Source organism: Perognathus longimembris, chromosome 6, assembly GCF_023159225.1.
Source record: "Perognathus longimembris pacificus isolate PPM17 chromosome 6, ASM2315922v1, whole genome shotgun sequence".
In the NCBI taxonomy this organism is placed as follows: domain Eukaryota; kingdom Metazoa; phylum Chordata; class Mammalia; order Rodentia; family Heteromyidae; genus Perognathus; species Perognathus longimembris.
In genome coordinates this window covers 43180354-43199189 of record NC_063166.1, presented here as the reverse complement: position 1 = coordinate 43199189, position 18836 = coordinate 43180354, and the positions used below count along the sequence as shown (strand labels likewise).

Here is an 18836-nt window from a genome sequence, read left to right as displayed (position 1 = left end):
TGTGGATGTAAGCTGAAATAGTGGCGTGTGTTGGTGGAATGCAGCTTGCTTGTGAAGTTTTTGAGTATCTAGTTTTACCCTATTGCTAAAGGCTTAAAAATGGGCAGTCAGTTGGGCACCACTGGCTCACACCTATAATCCTAGCTACTCAAGAGGCTGAAATCTGAGGATTATGGCCTGAAGGCAGCCAAGGTAAGAAAGTCTGTGAGAGTCATATCTCCAGTTAACTACCAAAAAGCTGGAGGTGGAGGGGTGGTGGCAGAGTACCATCCTTGAGTGAAAAAGCTGAGGTACAAAATGCCTGGGGCCTGAGTTCAAGCCCTAGTACTGGCATGTATGCATGCGCATGCGCGCGCACATATACATGTTTTCAACTCCTGGAGTTAACCATGCAACCCAGGACTTTCTGGTATATATTCCAGAATTGGGTCCATATGAAGAGAACAAAGCCAGTTAGAGCAGGCAGGCTGTGTAGGGTGGGCAATGTGTTCTTACCATGCAGTTTCACCATGAGCCACTCCTCTACAGCACCTCTCTGTGGTCATTTTTATTACCTTGGCTAATGTGAACCTTTAAAAAAATGTATTAATGAGAAGTCTGCAGCTGAGATCATGGTCCAAAGTGCATTGTCACACTGTTACAGTTGCTTAGTTAATCTGGGTTTCCTGTAACTGAAATAAATAGTTCTGTCAAGTGATGAGTGCCATCCTTTGGCACAAGCTCTAATCTTAGCTACTCAGGAGGCTGAGATTTGAGGATCTCAGGTTGAAGCCAGCCTGGGCAGAAAAGTTTATGAGATGCTTATCTCCAGGTAACCACCAAAAAGCTACAAGTGGAGCTGTGGCTCAAGTGGTAAAATACTAACCTTGAGGCAAAAAGCTAAGGGACAGCAAGCAGGCCCTGAGTTCAAGCTCTAGTCTCCCCCTCCCCCTTTCTTTCTCTGTCTCTCTTACACACCCACAAAGAAGGAAAGAAACCATACACCAAAATGCCACAGCTTTTTTTTTCCCCCCTGACATTGGGGTGTTTTTTATGGGTTGGCCAGAAAAGATAATACTTCAAAAAATCTTTTGTATCTAAGCAGATTAAATTCATGTTTGGGAAATCAAGCTTAAGTCAGGATAAAGTGTTTTCATTTTTGTGTTTATCCCGGGACTTGAACTCAGGGCCTAGGCCCTGCCCTTGAGCTTTTGTGTTCCAAATTACCACTTGAGCCACAGCACCACTTGCTGCCTTTGCTATGATTAATTGGAGATAAGAGTCTCATGGTCTTTCCTGCCCAGGCTAGAACTGTGATCCTCAGATCTCAGCCTCCTGAGTAGCTAGGATTACAGATGTGCGCTATCAGTGCCTGGCTCCGAGTTTCTGTTTCTCCATGGGCTTCCTTCTGTTTCTTCTCTAGCACTGTTGTGTTACTGGTAGTTTTAATAGTTTTGGCTTTGTCTCCCTGTTTGTGTGTTGTTTCTAACTTTAAATTCCTTTATGTAACGTAAGATCTGATGTTTTATTTTCCTAGTAGTGACATTGTGATGGCTGGTAAAGTTTGCATGTGGTCTGTACATCATAGCATTTTCTTTTGTTAATTATTTGATTGGTATGGCTGTACCCTGAAGTATGTAGGACACAGGTATGATTTTCAATTTACTCTCAAATAATTCAGGGAAAAAATCTGTTTGTATATACATTTTTGTCTTCTTTGTTTTTGCCAGTACTATAGTATGAATTCAGGGCCTCTTGCTTGTTAGGCTGGCATTCTACCACTTAAACCATGCCTCTAGACTTGCATTTGTTGTTTAATAAAGCATTTTTTTGTCTGACCTGACTGAACTGAGATCCTTCAGACATGTTTCCTGACTGGGTAGGATTATAAGTGAGCCACCAGCATTTACTTGTACATTTCTGTAAAATAATAAAGCATTTGGGGTAAAATGTTTTAGTTTAGTTTTTTTTTTTTGCCAGTCCTGGGGCTTGAAATCAGGCCTGAGCACTGTCCCTGGCTTCTTTTAGCCACTCTGTGGCTACCACTTGAGCCACAGCGCCACTTCTGGCTTTTTCTATATGTGTGGTGCTGAGGAATTGAGCCCAGGGCTTCATGTATACGAGGTGAGCACTTTTACCACTAGGCCATATTCCCAGCCTGGGGTAAAATGTTAATTGTACTTTTGTTTGTTTTTTTTTTTTGGTTGGTTGTGGGGCTTGAACTCAGCCTGGGCACTGTCCTATAGCTCTTCAGCTCAATGTTAGTGCTCTACCACTTGAGCTACAGCACCACATCTGGTTTTCTGGTGGTTAATTGGTGATAAGAGTCTCATGTACTTTCCTGGCTGGGTTTGCTTTGAGCTACAATCCTCAGATCTCAGCTTCCTGAGTAGCTAGGATTACAGATGTGAGCCACCGGCATCTGGCAATTGTCATTTTTTTTTTTTGGTGTGTATTAGTTCTGGGGCTTAAACTCCTGATCTTTGTTGCTCAAAGCTAGCACTATTACCACTTAAGCAGCAGTTTAAATTCTGGCTTTTGGGTGGCTAATTGGAGATCAGAGTCACTGGCTTCAAACCTGGATCCTCAGATTTCAGCTTCCATAGTAGTTTGGATTATAGGTATGAGCCATTAGCACCCAGCTTTTAATAGTTCTTTAGTAATATGTCTTTATATTATTGCAACTTCTCTAAGAACTTGAAATAATAATGAAAAAGCTATCAGCTGTTAAAAAAAATGGCTGTGAGCGGGGTGCCTGTGACTCAACACCTGTAACCCTAGGTACTCAGGAGGCTGAGATCTGAGGATCCTGGTTTGAAGCCAGCTCAGCAGGAAAATCCATGTGACTCTGATTTCTAGTTGACCTTCAAAAAGCCAGAAGTGGAGCTATGGCTCAAGTGATGAACTCTGGTTCTTCTCAGCCACTGAGGTATTGGCACGGTAGGCTTTGTGCAGATGGGTTTGGAAGATGCCCAGGTGTGGCATGATTTTTACACAATTCTAGATACTAACTTCAGTGAAATTGACTAAATTTGTGCCTCTGAGCAGTTGTGCATTAAACGAGGCAAAGCTAGAACATTTGCAACTTATTAAAGGACCACTAAACCCCAGGCCTGGGAGATTTAATACATTTATCTTTTCTCTGTTTGGTTGTTTTGTTTTATATAACCATCATGTAAATTCTCATTTGTTTTTGTTTTTTTTTGTTTTTTGGCCAGTCCTGGGGCTTAGACTCAGGGCCTGGGCACTGTCCCTGGCTTCTTTTTGCTAGCACTCTGCCACTTGAGCCACAGCGCCACTTCTGGCCGTTTTCTGTATATGTGGTGCTGGGGAATTGAACCCAGGACTTCATGTATGCGAGAGGCAAGCACTCTTGCCACTAGGCCATATCCCCAGCCTGTAAATTCTCATTTGTAAATGGGATGAAATGGGAAGCATATTGTTTTCCCTTTGCCCCAACATAGGAAAATTAGAATGAATTATTTGTAAGCACTTTTAAGCTTGCAATCTTGTTATATAATTCTACTCTCTAGAATTGTGGTGCTAGTTTTAAAATAGCCTGCAGAACATTTGTTGGCTAGAGAGAGACAGTGGGATTTGTGTGTGAAGATGGCTGGTTTCTGGGAGCAGCGCCTGCGTGTCCGTAGTGCTCTGGCTTTGATGGGCTTTGATGGGGCTTGATTGTTTGCTTCAAAGTCAAGTGGTTACTGATCTTACTTGAACCATCGCTGAGTGGCCTATTGGGAGTCAGGGTTGACAGAGGTAAATCCCGATGGTGGTCATCACATGACCAGTTATGGATCCTTTTGTCCCCTCTGTTTTTTGCCCAGTACTGAGACCTGAACTCAGGGCCTTGAACTTTCATTTGGGTTTTTAACTCAAGGCTGGAACTTTGCACTTGAGCCACACCTTCACTTCTGGCTTTTTACTGGTTAATTGGAAATAAGTCTTTCCTTGGCTCCCCAGACTAGCTTCGAACTGTGATCCCCCAATTTCAGCCTCCTGCATAGGTAGGACTACAGACATGTGCTACCAGTGCCTGGCGTCACTTTCATGTTTGAGAAAGGATCTTACTGTGTAGCCAGGCTGGCCTCATATTTGCCATGGTCCTGCTTCAGCCTCTTGGGTGCTGAGATTATAACGTGAGTCATCACACCTGGCTCGGTGGTCACTTCCTTGTGCTCCATCCCTCTGTGGGGTTCTCTTTATTACTGTGGCCTGAGCTTTCACACTGACCAGATGTGGTAGAAGTCAGCATGGGGGGCTCTTGCCTATGAATGAGGACATGTAGGCTGCTCAGAAGGGACTAGATGCTCCTTCCTTGTTTTATACCCTTAGCAGATGGCAAGGATTTCATACACTTAACCCTAATAACCTTTACCTTAGCCTCTTCATTGTACTAAGAGCATGCAGAGAGCAAACAAAGGGGGAAACCCAGGCTGAGAGGGGTTGTAAAAGCATCTGGGCTTGCTGAGTGATGGACTTTATGGGTTCTTGGTTGGGTGAGCTCTGCCCAGCCACAGTCCTTCCTTCTGGGATAGAAGAAAGGAGAGTATTCCCTCTGCAGTGAGCAAGGCTCAGGGAAGGCTTTCACTCGGGCTTGCCCTGCATCTTACTTAACCTTTCTATGCCTCCTTCAGCGCTTTTGTGGAAGGGGAAGATGTGAATGCCTACTCTGTGGGTTGCCAGGAGGATTTAGTTAAGCATCAGTAAAGTGCCAGGGTCAGTGCCTGGCACATAGTAAACACTATAAAGACATTGCTTAGTGGTGGAACACTTAGGAAATTCTGTCTAGCATGAGCAAGGCACTGAGTTCAGACTCCAGTTCAGCCAAAAAAGAAAAGAAAGCTGGAACAGCACAAACTCTGCCTCATACCCAGAGCTGGGAAAGATGTGCTGAGTGGTGGTATGTTACTCGCTCCCTCCTTCCTTCCCCTGGGGTTTGATGTGTAAGGTTGATTTGGTATTGGGGCTTGAATTTAGGACCTCATGTTCTCACTTGGCTTTTTTGGCTCATGTCTGATGCTTTACTATCTGAGTAAACCCCTCCACTTCTGGCTTTTTGCTGGTTAATTGTTGAGTTTCTCAGATTGGTTTGGACAGGGTTTGAACTCAGAGCCTGGGCACTGTCTCTTAACTTTTTTACAACCCAGGGTCCTGGGCTGGTGTGAGCTCTGGTTTCATGTAGCTCTTCTCTTCTCCGAGAGCTTTGGACCAACTCATACCTCATCCTGAGGAATCGGCCCCTGGAGTGCTGGTAGTGAAAAGGAACACTTTTTATGTATAAAGCACAGCTGAAGCTACAGGGCATATGGTTGTTCAGTATACCTGTTGCATTACAGTTTCAAAGGAGTGTTTTGGGGGAATACATTATGCTTTTTAGGGGAGTGTTTATGATGAAAACATGGGGAAATATTGCTTCAAACTGAGAATATAGAGAGGCGCTGGGCAAAGAGGCAGTTTAGATTAGAATAACTTTTTTTTAAACTTAGTTGATGATGATGATGATTTTGCTAAGCATTTGCTCTACCACTTGAGCCATGCCACCCACCCTAGAACAACTTCTAATTGAGAGGGTGTGAAAGTGATGCTACTGAACTTTACTACAAGAAAATGTTCTTACCAGATCCAAAGTAAATAAGACTTTGTTGAAGCATGGAGGGAGTAGGTTAATTGTAAGACAGACATTCATGTTGTCAGAGATCTTAAGTAATACAGGAAGGAGCTCTGAAGCAATAACAATTTCCTTCTGTGTGGAAGTCCCAGAGGAAAGGCCCTGCACATTGCGAAGGAGTGAGTCAGGTGTACCTTCCATCCATTTACTGAATCGCTTTCCTCCAATCATTGGTGTCATTGGCCCTGGACTACATTGTAGGGGAATGCTATTGCATCTAGGTAAAAGCAACTGACATTGTTGATTAATGACATTAATGATACTGTTGTTACATAAGATTACCTTGGCCAGGCACTGGTGGCCCAAGGATACTCAGGAGGCTGAGATCTGAGGATCAAGGTTTGATGCTAGCCTAAGCAGGAAAGTATGTGAGACTCTTTACCTCTAATTAACCACTAAAAATCCAGAAATGGGAATGTGGCTCAAGTGGTAGAATGCTAGCCCTGACTAAAAAAAGCTTAAGGGACAGCACCCAGTCCCTGTGTTCAAGCCCTTGTACTAGCACACAAAAAGAGTGTTGTTTTTTTAAATTTACATGTTTTATTTGGAAATGTTTATACCAGAACAGTGAAATTAAATTTTAGAGACAGTGGATATCACTACTTTAGCTACCATCAGTTTATTATAGAAGGGAGATATGGAAATTATTTACATGATGAATGATCTTAGAAGTTCCATGGAATGGGCACCTTCACACCATACCATTTCAGTGATGTATTCACTCTACATACTTCCCAAGAATGTCATCATCCCTCAATAAGAAATAATCCTTGTCATCTAGAACTACTTTGGGGCCTCCATATTCTGGGAGAATAACTTTATCACCTACTTTCATACTAACTGGCTGAATCTCTCCACCCTTTCCTTTAGAACCCAATCCCACAGCCACTGCTGTGGCTTGCGATACTTTTCCTTGAGACTTTTCTGGAAGCATAATGCCTCCCTTGGTTACAGTTTCAGCTGCACTCCTTTCGACCAACATTTGGTCAAACAGAGGAAGAAACTTTCTAAATGTCCAGCTGTGACTCTCATGGTTGCTTCTTGGACCCTGCTCTCATGCCTGCACTGCAGGGAGAGACCATCAATTGGGCTTGGGGACACATGGAAAGGCCACCCACCATGCAGAATATTCTTATTCCTGGGAAACATATAATGAAATATTTAGAAATAAAAAGATGCTACCACTTATTTTCCAATGGTAAGGAGAGAGAAGGAGGTGAGGGAGAAGGGAGGGAGGGAGATGTACAGGGATGGTCAAAGAGGAAGGAGAGGAGAAGAATGATGACCACAGCACATAATGGGACTCACATGCTAAAACATCAAGTTTGAATCTGAGCTAAGGGTAGACAGGGAGTCCTTTGTCTTGTTTGTACGACTCTTCTGTAAGTTAATCATTTCCAAGTCTGAAGACAAAAGGAAATGAAACAATTCATAGCTCCTTTGAGAAACCAGAGTTGCACCATGATCTGTAATATTATTTGAAGCTGCCAAAGAAACAAGGAGTTTTGATTGTAAGCAGGTCATTAGGGGTTAAGATGCAGGCGAGCAGGCCGGGCGTGGGACTCATGTCCTCAGATGTGGTCACCACTCAGCAAGTTTGTGTTTCCTGAGGGAAATCAAGTGGAGTTGCACATGGGGCCATGGGTTTGCTTCCCTAGTCCTGCCTTTCTAGACCTGTGTGGGATGGAAGTGACGGGGTGGCCCAGCTTTGTCCCAGGGACCTTGTGTGGGGACTGCTTTCTCTGCTCCGGCTCAAATGCTTATTCCTTTCTCTCTTATTACCCTCGTATCGTCCTCTCCCCCAACCCTCGGCCTGCAGGTCTGTCGGGGTGAGACGTAGGGGCGTCTCCGTTCTGGCGTGCGTGCGACCCGCGTGGCAATGTGACCGTTTTCCTACCTACGTACATAGACCACGGAGTCAGCTTCTGAGAGCGAACTAACTTTATTGAGAAAGGGACAAGGGTAGATGATCCGGGGGAAGGGGGTTGGCCAGGATTCCCATAGGCCACGAGCTGTCAGGTGACCTCCAAGGGGCTGGTCACTTGACCTCCAAGGGGCTACGTCACCCTGAGCGCGCCAAACCAGGGCGGGGCTGGTAGGCGCCAGGCTGGCTGCCAGCTAAGTCGGGGGTCTCTTTGCCCGACCGGTTTCTCTGGATTCCAATGTATAGAGGATGGAAAGGCCGCATTCCCCAGCTGGGGGAGGTGCCTCAGGCCCCTTCCATCTAGGGGGGAAGATGGACCCCAACACCTTGCAGTACCCAGGTGCTGTGGGTGAATTGTAGACTCACTGAGGGTACAGTGTGGATGGGCAAGTGGGGCACCAGTGGATGACATCTCCTCCTCCTTCCTTTTCTTCCTCTTCCTCCTCCTCTTCCTCCATTTCCTCCTCTTCTTCCTCCTCTTCCTCCTCTTCTTCCTCCTCTTCCTCTTCTTCTTCCTCCTCTTCTTCTTCCTCTCTTCTTTCTTCCCTTATTTTTTTTTTTTAATTTTTGCCAGTCCATGGGCTTGAACTCAGGGCCTGGGCACTGTCTCTGGCTTCTTTGTGCTCAAGGCTAGCACTCTACTACTTGAGCCACCGTGCCATTTCTGGCCTTTTCTGTTTATGTGGTGCTGAGGAATCGAACCCAGGGCTTCATGCATGCTAAGCAAGCACTCTGTTGCTAAGCCACATTCCCAGCCCATGACATCTCTTCTGTGTGCATCCACATAGAAGAATCTTAAAAAACAAAATGAACATAGCATTTGCCTCCCCCCGCCCCCACCTTTTGTTGGTGGTAGGGCTTGAATTCAGGGCCTGGGTGCTGTCCCTGAGTTCTTTTGCTCAAGGCTAGTGCTCTACCACTTTGAGCCGCAGCATCACTTCTGATTTCCTGGTGGATAATAGGAGATAGGAGTCTCATGGACTTTCCTGCCTGGCCTGGCTTTGAACTGTGATCCTCAGTTCTCAGCCTCCTGAGTAGCTAGGATTACAGTCCTGAGCCACTGGCACCCAGCGTAACTTTTTTATTTTTTGAGACAAGGTCTTACGTGTACCCCAGGCTAAGCTCAATGATAACTTTTGCATTATAATTTAGATTATTTAAAATGAAATGTGAGAGCTGTGTGTGTGTGTGTGTGTGTGTGTGTGTGTGTGTGTGTGTATGAGTGTGTGTGACTGGGGTTTGAACTCAGAGACTTGGGCTTGCTAGGCATGAGTTGATTCACTTGATTCATACCTCCACCCCGTTTTTCGCTTGTTTTAAAGGTAGTGTCTCCTGTTTTTTTCCTAGGCTGGCCTCAGTTATAATCTTTATTAGAGCTTCCTGTATAAGTGGGATTACACGAATGAGCCACTGAACTTGGTCTTTTTAATTTCTAAAAATGAGCCTTGGGGCTGGGAATGTGGCCTAGTGGCAAGAGTGCTTGTATACATGAAGCCCTGGGTTCAATTCTTCAGCACCACATAAACAGAAGAAGCTGGAAGTGGTGCTGTGGCTCAAGTGGTAGAGTGCTAGCCTTGCACAAAATGAAGCCAGGGACAGTGCCCAGGCCCTGAGTTCAAGCCCTAGGAATGGCAAAAAAATAAATTAAAAAAAATGAACCTTATAGAGCTTTGAACAGATAGATGTACCTGTTTTCAAGGTACAACTAGTGGTAAATGCCTGAAATCTCAGTAAGAGGCTTGAAGCAGAAGAGTCTCAAGTTCAGGACCAATTTGGGCTACCATTTAGATCCAGTCTCATAAAACAAAAACTATTTCTGCTAAGCATTTGTTTTCAGTGTATAGCTTGATGACTTTGTGATTATTAGTTTTTGGTGTACTACTAGGGGTTGAATTTGGGCCTCAGGATTGCTTAGGAAGTGTTTCAACTACTTGAGCCAGGTCTCCTGAGTGGTTTGGATTATAGCAGTGTACCAACATACCTAGCCTTTTGAGATTTTTAAAAAGGAACTGCCATTTCTCTTTTTTCTTTTGGTGGGTGTTATTTTTTGGGGGGGGGGGGGAGGAGGTGGTTGTTGTCTTATTTTTCTTTTATTTATATTGATTTTTGATTCTGGGAGGATTTCATTGTTACATTGTTTACGATGTATCCCAGTCATTGTCCCTGCCACTTTTTTCTCCTTCCCCAAACAATTTGAACTGATTGCATTGTTCTATTTTCATAGGGTTATTATCCCTTTAAAAATAATTTTATTATTAAAGTGATGTACAGAGGAATTACAGTTACATATATAAGGTAATGAGTATATTTCTTGTTCTCCCTCCTTGTTTTTCTCCCATTTTCCCTGCCCCCCCATCTTCCCCTTCCTAAGTTGTAAAGTTAATTTCCAACTTATTGTCTTGAGTATCAATGTTACATGGGTTATTATTTCTTAATGAAATATTTCTTTCTGATTATTAAGGTGTTATTTGTTTCTAAATTTAAAAAATTATAAAAGATAACCCAAAGATACAAATAATTGCCCTATATTACCTCAGAAATTTAAAGTTCTCTCCTTCCACTCTTGTGTTTCTGTCTCTTCTCTAAACAAGAGAAGACTCAAGCGGAAACTGTAGGGTTCATGTGTGACCTTTGCGTTAACATTAACACATGAATAGCCACTTGCAGTACTTTGAACTTTAACCCTGGCATCTCCTGGTAGAATAAAATTTCTAGAGCTAGGTGTATTAGAACACTTTCCTGCTTTACTCTAGATCCCATTTTTTTTCTTTTTTGTTGGTCATGGGGCTTGAACTCAGGCCATGGGGCCTGCCTGAGCTTTTCTGCTCAAAGCTACTGCTCTATCACTTTGAGCCACAGCTCCACATCCTCTAGGTCCCAAGTTTGATCTCTGTTACCACTAAGAAAATTTCATGCAGGTGTGCCAGGCTGCTGATGTCTGAGGGCACCTTTCTTCTGGTGCCAGTCCTTCAAACTTAGGCTCCTTGTGCTGCTTCTGCTTGGTAGCCAGGAGGTCAGCCATGGAGGTCAGCCATGGACTCCTGTTTGCTTACGAGTGAGTGCTCAGTATTTGATTGGTGAGCTCTAGAGCTTGATTTGTTGTATACTTTCATAAATGTACTCTTTATGTGGTGGGTTGTTAGATGTTTTGAGTAGCTCTGCTATTGGTGTCCTAAGTAAACATTGCCAGGAGGCCCCTTAGGGTCTTTATAAAATAATAATGATAATAATTTTTATTATTTTGGTGTTGGTATTGGAGATTGAACTCAGGGCCTGGGCACTTTCCCTTAGTTCAAAGCTGGCACTCTACCATACTGCTGCTTCTGACTTCTTGTTAGCTAATTGGAGACAAGAGTCAGACTTTCCTGCTTGGGCTGGGTTTTTTTGAACTGTGATCCTCATATCTTAGCCTCCTGAGTAGCTAGGATTATAGGTGTGAGCTAGTAGCACCCAGCTTCTAGGTGTTTTAAACCATATGTTAGGCATTATTGTTTGTGTTTTCTCCCTGTGTTGAGTTTTTAGACCCTGGAATCTAGCTTCCTTTTTTTTTTTTTTTTTTTTTTTTTGCCAGTCCTGGGGCTTGGGGGGGGGGGGGTGGTTGCTGAGTACAAGAGTCTCCCATTCATTCTTTAATAATAAATACAAAATAAAAGAGACAAAATGGATATGTTGTAGGGAAAGCCTGCTGTCACAGACCATTTAGCAATTCTGTAGGTGTCCATTTAGCCCTGTCCTTCTCAATTTAGGTCATTGGATCCGAATAAAGAATTTGGCCTGATGACAAAATATTTAAATTGATTTCCCTGGTGTGTCTTCTTTCCATAGTCTTTTTATAATCGCAGTTGATGTACCTGTTCCTGTTATTGTACTGTACTGTTAATTCTCCATGTGTTGAGGGGAGCTGAGGGTCTCAATAACAAACTGAGTGTGGCAAACCTGAGTGCTTTTAGGGTAGACTGATCGAAGTTTTGGTGGGGTCTCACAGGGACCCCAACTTCAGTCATGGGTTGCTTATTGTTCATGGGCACTGTTTTAGGTGTAACTACTTAAGTATTGAGCAGTGTGCTCAGATGGCCTATTTGTTTGTTTATTTTTGCCAGTCCTGGGCCTTGGTCTCAGGGCCAGAGCACTGTCCCTGGCTTCTTTTTGCTCAAGGCTAGCACTTTGCCACTTGAGTCACAGCACCACTTCTGGCCATTTTCTACATATGTGGTGCTGGGGAATTGAACCCAGGGCTTCATGTATATGAGGCAAGCACTCTTGCCACTAGGCCATATTCCCAACCCAGATGGCCTGTCTAAAGGGCTTAAAGAATCATTTTTCTGGGTAGAGGTGGGGTTTCCCTGTGAGCAGCTCCCATTCTCTGTGTTTGAGAGAATGGTGACTTTTAAGTAGCCAGGAATAATCTTGGCATTTCTCCTATATCCTTTTTCTGGAACTATTTTTCATAATAAATCAAAATAAGGCACAGTGAAGGGGAGGATAAGGGACTGTTTTCTTTCCCAGGGCTTCTAGGAGGGGCCTTGGAGGCTTTAGATGAACTTGTCCTACCTTGGCTTTACAGTGGAGGACACAGCCCCAGTGAGATGACCTTTAGTTTCTGTGCAGAGTTTGTGGCAGAGTGAGAAGTTAGATCTGTGCCTCTCAGACAGTGCTGGGAAAACTCCAGAAAGGCAATGCTACAAATGTCAGTTTTGCCCTGTGGTTTTGTTAAATAGCAAAGGCCAACTTCCTGGCTTCACATTATTTGGCACTGCCCTGAGACGTACCTGATGATCTAGTTTCTTTATTAGTGGTTTTGAGTAATGGAGAATACTTCAGAATGTGCAGGACAGGGGTGGGGTGGGGGAGAGGAGAGAGAGGAGAGAGAGCTGCTTTTCTGGTGCCCTGTGGTCTGGAGTATTAAAAGATCATGTCTGGATATCTTATCTCTGACTCAGATGCTAATATCCTTAGATACAGTGTAGAGAACTGGGTTTAATAGTGGCTTTGAATACCTGATATTGCTTTTATTTCCAGGTGATGAATAAAGCAGCAGCCTTTATGCTGTCAGTAGATAATGCACTGTTCATGTGCTGGAACTGTAAATGTCAGCCTTCCAAGTTTAGGAAGGCACCTGGCTAGCTGTCATGGGACTGCATTAAAATTGGGGACTATCCAGCACCAGCCTTCTCTAGCAGGTGGATGTGTGTGTGTGTGTGTGTGTGTGTGTGTGTGTGTGTGTGTGTGTGTGTATGTGTGTGTTGGTACTGGTACTGGGGTTTGAACTCAGGGCCTGGGCACTATCTCTTAGTATTTTGCTCAAGGCTGAGACACTATCACTTGAGCTACAGATCTACTTCTGGCTTTTTGCTGGTTAATTGGAGATAAAGAATCTCTGGTTTGACTGCCTGGACTGGCTTTTGAACCCTGATTCTCAGATTTCAGCCTTCTATATAGATTGAAGTACAGGTGTGAGCCACTGGCATTGGGATTTCTAGCTGTTCTTGGGCAGAGCTTTTGCTGGTTGTTTGGGATCAGTTCCTTCCTGGACCTTGGCTTATGGGAAGATGTGGTATGTTTAATCCCATCACACACACTTTCATTCTTGAGGACCACAGTTCTAAAAGTGTCTTGGGGACCCTGACTAGTAGTGGTATTTGATTTTTGGAGAACAGTTCTAGGATGCATTGGTGAACTTTCTATGTGCTGTAGTGGTTACTCTTTAGTGCAGGGATCAGAAAATAAATTTGGGGCTGTGAATGTGGCCTAGTGGTAGAGTGCTTGCCTAGCAGGCATGAAGCCCTGGGTTTGATTCCTCAGTACCACATAGTCAGAAAAAGCCGTAAGTGGCGCTGTGGCTCTAGTGGTCAAGTGCTAGCTTTAAGCAAAAGAAGCTCAGGGACAGTGCTCAGGCCCTGAGTTCAAGCCCCAGGACTGGAAAAATATTAAAATTCCTTTGGTAAAGAAGTCTGACTTCTTTGTAAAGTAGTAAATAATTTTGACTCTGCTACTGTAGTATGAAGGCAGCCGCATGCAAACAAATGACTGTGGCAGTGTTCCAATAGATTTTTGTTACAAGAACAAGTGGGGGACTGGTGTTGGCTTCAGGATCTTGCTGCCTGGCCTCCAGCTTAGAGGCTTTTTGGAAAACAAGGCCAAAAATACCTCTGGCTATATATGTGATGAAGAAAAAAATGCAGCAGTTAAACATCATGGAAGAATGCTTTATTATCATTAGCAAGTATAAGCCAGGTATGGTGACTCAAGCCTATAATCGTAACTCACTTGGAAGCAAAGATCAGGAGATTGTAGTTTGAAGCCTGGTGTATAAAAGTTCAAGAGACTCCATCTCAGTTAATGGCTGGCTAAGGAAGCAAACACCTGGCACTCTAAACTATGGGGGGAGTGTAATAATGGCTGTGTGTAGTGTCTCATATCTTATCATGTCCAGTCACATAGGTGGTAGGAAGATCACAGCCTATGACACAGGACAGAAATCGAGATCTGAACTTGAAAATAGCCAACATAAAAAAGGACTGGTGGAGTAGAATGCCTCTTCAGCAACAGCAAAGCCCTGAGTTCAAATTCCAATACCACAAAAAAGAAAGTTTTGTAAAGAAAAGAGTTTGCCTGGTGCTGGTGGTTCTTACCTGTAATCCTAGTTATTCAGGAGGCTGAGATCTGAGGATCGTGGTTCAAAGTCAGTCTGGGCAAGAAGGTCTCTTGAGACTCTTACCTCCAGTTAACCACCAGAAAACTGGCAATGATGCTATGGCTCAAAATGGTAGAGCACTAGCTCAGGGACAGTGCCCATACCCGGAGTTCAAGTCCTGAAATTGACCAAAAATAAATAAATCAAGAGTTCTTATGGGGAAAAAAATGGGCCCTAATCCCATAATTTCTATCACAATTATTGATTTTTGTTCATTTCTTTTGAGTCATATTTTGTTTCCAATGGCATTTGTTTGTGTGAAATCTTGATGCATTTAATATTAGTTATTATTAAAGAGAAAACTGGGCCCTGGTGGCTCACATTTTGTAATTCAGCTACTCAGGAGGCTGAAATCTGAGGATCAAAGTTTGAAGCCAGCAGGGACAGAAAAGTCTGTGAGACTCTTATCTTTAGCCAGCAAAAAGCTAGAAGTGATGTGTGGCTCAAGTGGTAGAGTGCCAGTTCTTAAGAGAAAAAGCCAAATGAGAGTATGAGGCCCTGTGTTCAAGTCCCAGTACCAGCATAAAACAACAAAACAAGCACAGTGTACCTCCTGTCTGACAGTTGTTAGTACTGCAGGATTTTATGAAGCCTACAAGATGCAAAATGGATTTAGAAGGGAAGGTATTTTAGGCACGATTTTGTGATCTATGCTGTCATTTTGTAAGGCTTTTACTTTTTCCAATAAGAGAGTTAAGAATTGTTAGCAGTACCTAGAAGGCCAATGGGAGAGATCAGGAAGAGGCCAGGGCTAATTTCCCTCTGTTCATCAGGGTATTGTGGTAGCTTGAGTTTCTTTGGCCTTCTTTGCAAGTGCTCACAAAGGCTGAAGCATAGCAGATTTTTTTCAGAACATGTTAGCTGGTGCACACACAGCCAAACAAGAAGCCAATGGCCACACATCAGTCTTATTCCACATAATATGACTCTTTCAGAATAGGAACTTCTTTTTTTAAAATTAAATTTTATTGACAAGGTGATGTATAGAGGGGGTACAGTTACATAATAAGGTAGTGAGTACATTTCTTGTCATATTTGTTATACCCTCCCTCATTTTTCTTTCCCTTCCCTAGTTCATATAAGTGTATATACAATACCCAGTGTCCCAAAATCATACACAGTGACCACAGGGGGTACACCAAAGGAAATTCACCTAGTACATTAAACATAATGACAATAATAAAATCCTCCTGTTTCCATCTCTTGGAGTTTATTTTGCTTAGCTTTATCTTATATAATCATATGTATGTAGCTGTTGAGCTATTGTCATCCTCTGATAGGTCTATCCTAGACCTTTTTATGTTTATTTAATAATAGTTTGGTTTTAGAGATATGTAAAGTCGCTGACCAAAACATGTGGAAATACCATTTGAAAAGAAGTTTGTTATTTTACAGACACGATCTCTACTGTTCCCCCCGCCCCCCCATATCAGGGAGACCATGAGCCTTTGTTCTTTGTGTTCTAGGCTTGTCTTGCTCAACATTATTTGTTCAAGATCTGACCATTTCCCTGAGAATATCAATATTTTATCATTTCTAATCACTGTGTAGTATTCCATTGTGTACAGGTACCACATTTTTTAGATCTATTCATCTGTAGTGGGGCATCTGGATTGTTTCTATATTTTGGCTATTGTGAATTGTGCAGTGATAAACATGGAGGTACAGGTATCTTTGTGTTATCCTGGATCCTGTTGTTCAGGATAGATGCCTAGGAGTGGTGTGGCTGGGTCATAGGGTATGTTTATGCTGAGTTTTTTGAGGAACTTCCATACTGTTCTCCAGAGTGGTTGTACTAGTTTACACTCCCACCAACAGTGGAGAAGGGTTTCTCTTTCTCCGCATCCCCTCTGGCATTTGTTGTTGCCTGAGTTCAGAATAGGAATTTCAGATCCAGGAATGGCAAGGTGCTTTTTACAGTTCTTCCAGTGCTCAGAATATTTGGAAGGTGCTTTTTTTTTTTTTTTTGAATTGCCTCCAGAATAAATTAGAAGTTACATCAGCAAGAATTCTGCCCGCTTCTTCGTCTTTCCTCCTTTTTGACTACAAGTGATATTAGCCAGTCTCAGCTCGCTGGCCATGATGTTATCTGGAGCTGTGTTGCGTTTAGCTGTTTCCACATCTCCTCAGCATCCTCAGAGGAGGTAAACTTCCCTCATTTGAGAGAAATAAGGCAGGAACCTTGGAAGTATTTTGTGGCAGACATGATATATACCTTTATATGTCAGTAGGCTGTCTGGACTACCATGCCAGCCTGGGTCTTTTCATTCCTTCACCAAGTGACCTCCAAGATGACTGACTTTCTTCCAAATCCTACTGAAGGGAACAAGGCAAGTCCTGGAAGGACTGCCGTTCTCCCGGTTCCTGCCGTCTTTCCTCCCTGGGCTTGCTGTTCTGGGAGCCCCAGCATATACCAATGGAGTGTGGTTTGTTCTCTCCACTGCCCAGTTCTCCATGTCCTCCTCCTCCCCTGGAGAGTGGACAACGTATGTCCTCCTGGGATATCTGCTGTCTACCAGGCTTCTGTGTAGGGCCCAGGCTTGGGAGGCAGATCAGAGCCCTTTGAAGGGTGCTGGCTACCCCACAACTTATGGAAGATCACAGGATATATGCGTATGAACAGGCCCTTCCACATGACTCCTGAAGCCTGGGAACAGTATCTAGGCTTTGTGGTTTTTTTTTTTGTTTTTTTTTTTGGCCAGTCATGGGCCTTGGACTCAGAGCCTGAGCACTGTCCCTGGCTTCTTCCCGCTCAAGGCTAGCACTCTGCCACTTGAGCCACAGCGCCGCTTCTGGCCGTTTTCTGTATATGTGGTGCTGGGGAATCGAACCTAGGGCCTCGTGTATATGAGGCAGGCACTCTTGCCACTAGGCTATATCCCCAGCCCGGCTTTGTGTTTTTTTCCCCCCCTGGGGGGAATTGTTTATAGAACAGCTTAGTGTTCAAAATATAGACTTCTGATTAAGTGTAAAACCCCGGCTTTGTCATTTTTGCTTCATTGAATCTTCCTTTGTAAGCCTCAGTTTCCTTAACAGCAAAGTGGTAATAATAAATTTTCTATGTAATATAAAAAGCATAACCTATAGTAGTTGTTTAAATGGCCATTTATTTTCATTTGTATGTTTTAAAAAATTTGTTTTTGGGCTGGGGATATAGCCTAGTGGCAAGAGTGCCTGCCTCATATACACGAGGCCCTAGGTTCGATTCCCCAGCACCACATATACAGAAAACGGCCAGGAGCGGCGCTGTGGCTCAAGTGGCAGAGTGCTAGCCTTGAGCAAAAAGAAGCCAGGGACAGTGCTCAGGCCCTGAGTCCAAGGCCCAGGACTGGCCAAAAAAAAAAAAATAAATAAATAAAAAATTTGTTTTTGAGTGCTGGTATGTGGGCTTGAACTCAGAGTCTTGAGCTCAGTTGGTATGTTTGCTTGTGGCCGGACCTTTACCTCTATCTCTTGAGCCATGCCACCAGCCTATCTTTTTGCTGGTTACTCAGAAATGGAGTCTCACAGACTTTTCTTCCTGGGATAACTTCCAAACATGATCTTCCCAGTCTTAGCTGGTCTCATTGTTTTGGTCAGTCGTGTGGCTTGAACTCTAGGCATGGGTGCTGTTCCTGAGCTCTTCAGCTCAAGGTTAGTGCTCTACCATTTGAGCCACGGTGCCACTTCCGGTTTTCTGGTGGTTAATTGAAGATGAGCCTCATGGACTTTCCTGCCCAGACTGGCTTTGAACCATGATCCTCAGATCTCAGCCTCCTGAGTAGCTAGGATTACAGGTGTGAGCTACTGGTGCCTGGCTAGTCAGTTTTTTATAACCACTTTGCCTTAGATGATCTTAGTATCTTTTTTTTTTTTTTAAGAACATCATACTTGGCTTGGAGTCTGGGCTGTGACCCTGGCGGGTCGGTTCGCTTTTTACTTCCCCAATAAATCCATCCTTTTATCATCAACAACAACAACAAAAGAACATCATACTTGGTTATAGAGAACGGCCAGAAGTGGCGCTATGGCTCAAGTAGCTGAGTGCTAGCCTTGAGCAAAAAGAAGCCAAGGACAGTGCTCAGGCCCTGAGTTCAAGCCCCAGGACTGGCAACATAAAAAAAAAACAAAAACAAACAAACAAAAAGTATACATGCATCAGTTGTGGTGGAAGACACCTGTGATTAAAGCTACTCAGAAGACAAGTGATTAGGAGAACCCCAGTGTGAGGCTAGGCTTGGCAAAAAGTTACTGGAACCCCATCTCAGGCAGCAAGTTGGTCATGTGATCACTTCCCAGCTAGGTATAAGGACTGCTGTATGAAGTTGGCTCCATCAAAATTGCAGGGCCTTCTTTGAACACCTGGGACACCAACACCAGCATACATAAGTAGGACTTCCAGCAGAGACCTGCTTGGAAAATTGCTGACTCTAAGTGTGCTACTTCAACACACAGCAGAACTGACAGCTCAGATTTTTCAGTGCCTAATCCACAGGCAGTACCCCAGGTTCTTATTTGAGTGTGGCATAAATTCAACATTTCATAGATGGCTGTAGATTTTCTTAAATTTACTTTTCTCAAGTCTT

General features: G+C 43.6%; 1 protein-coding gene across 3 annotated transcripts in view; it reads left to right on the top strand.

The window, feature by feature from the left end:
• Positions 1-18836, top strand: part of Osbpl10 (oxysterol binding protein like 10) — a 254445-nt gene that overhangs the window by 14094 nt on the left and 221515 nt on the right. The window lies entirely within an intron of this gene.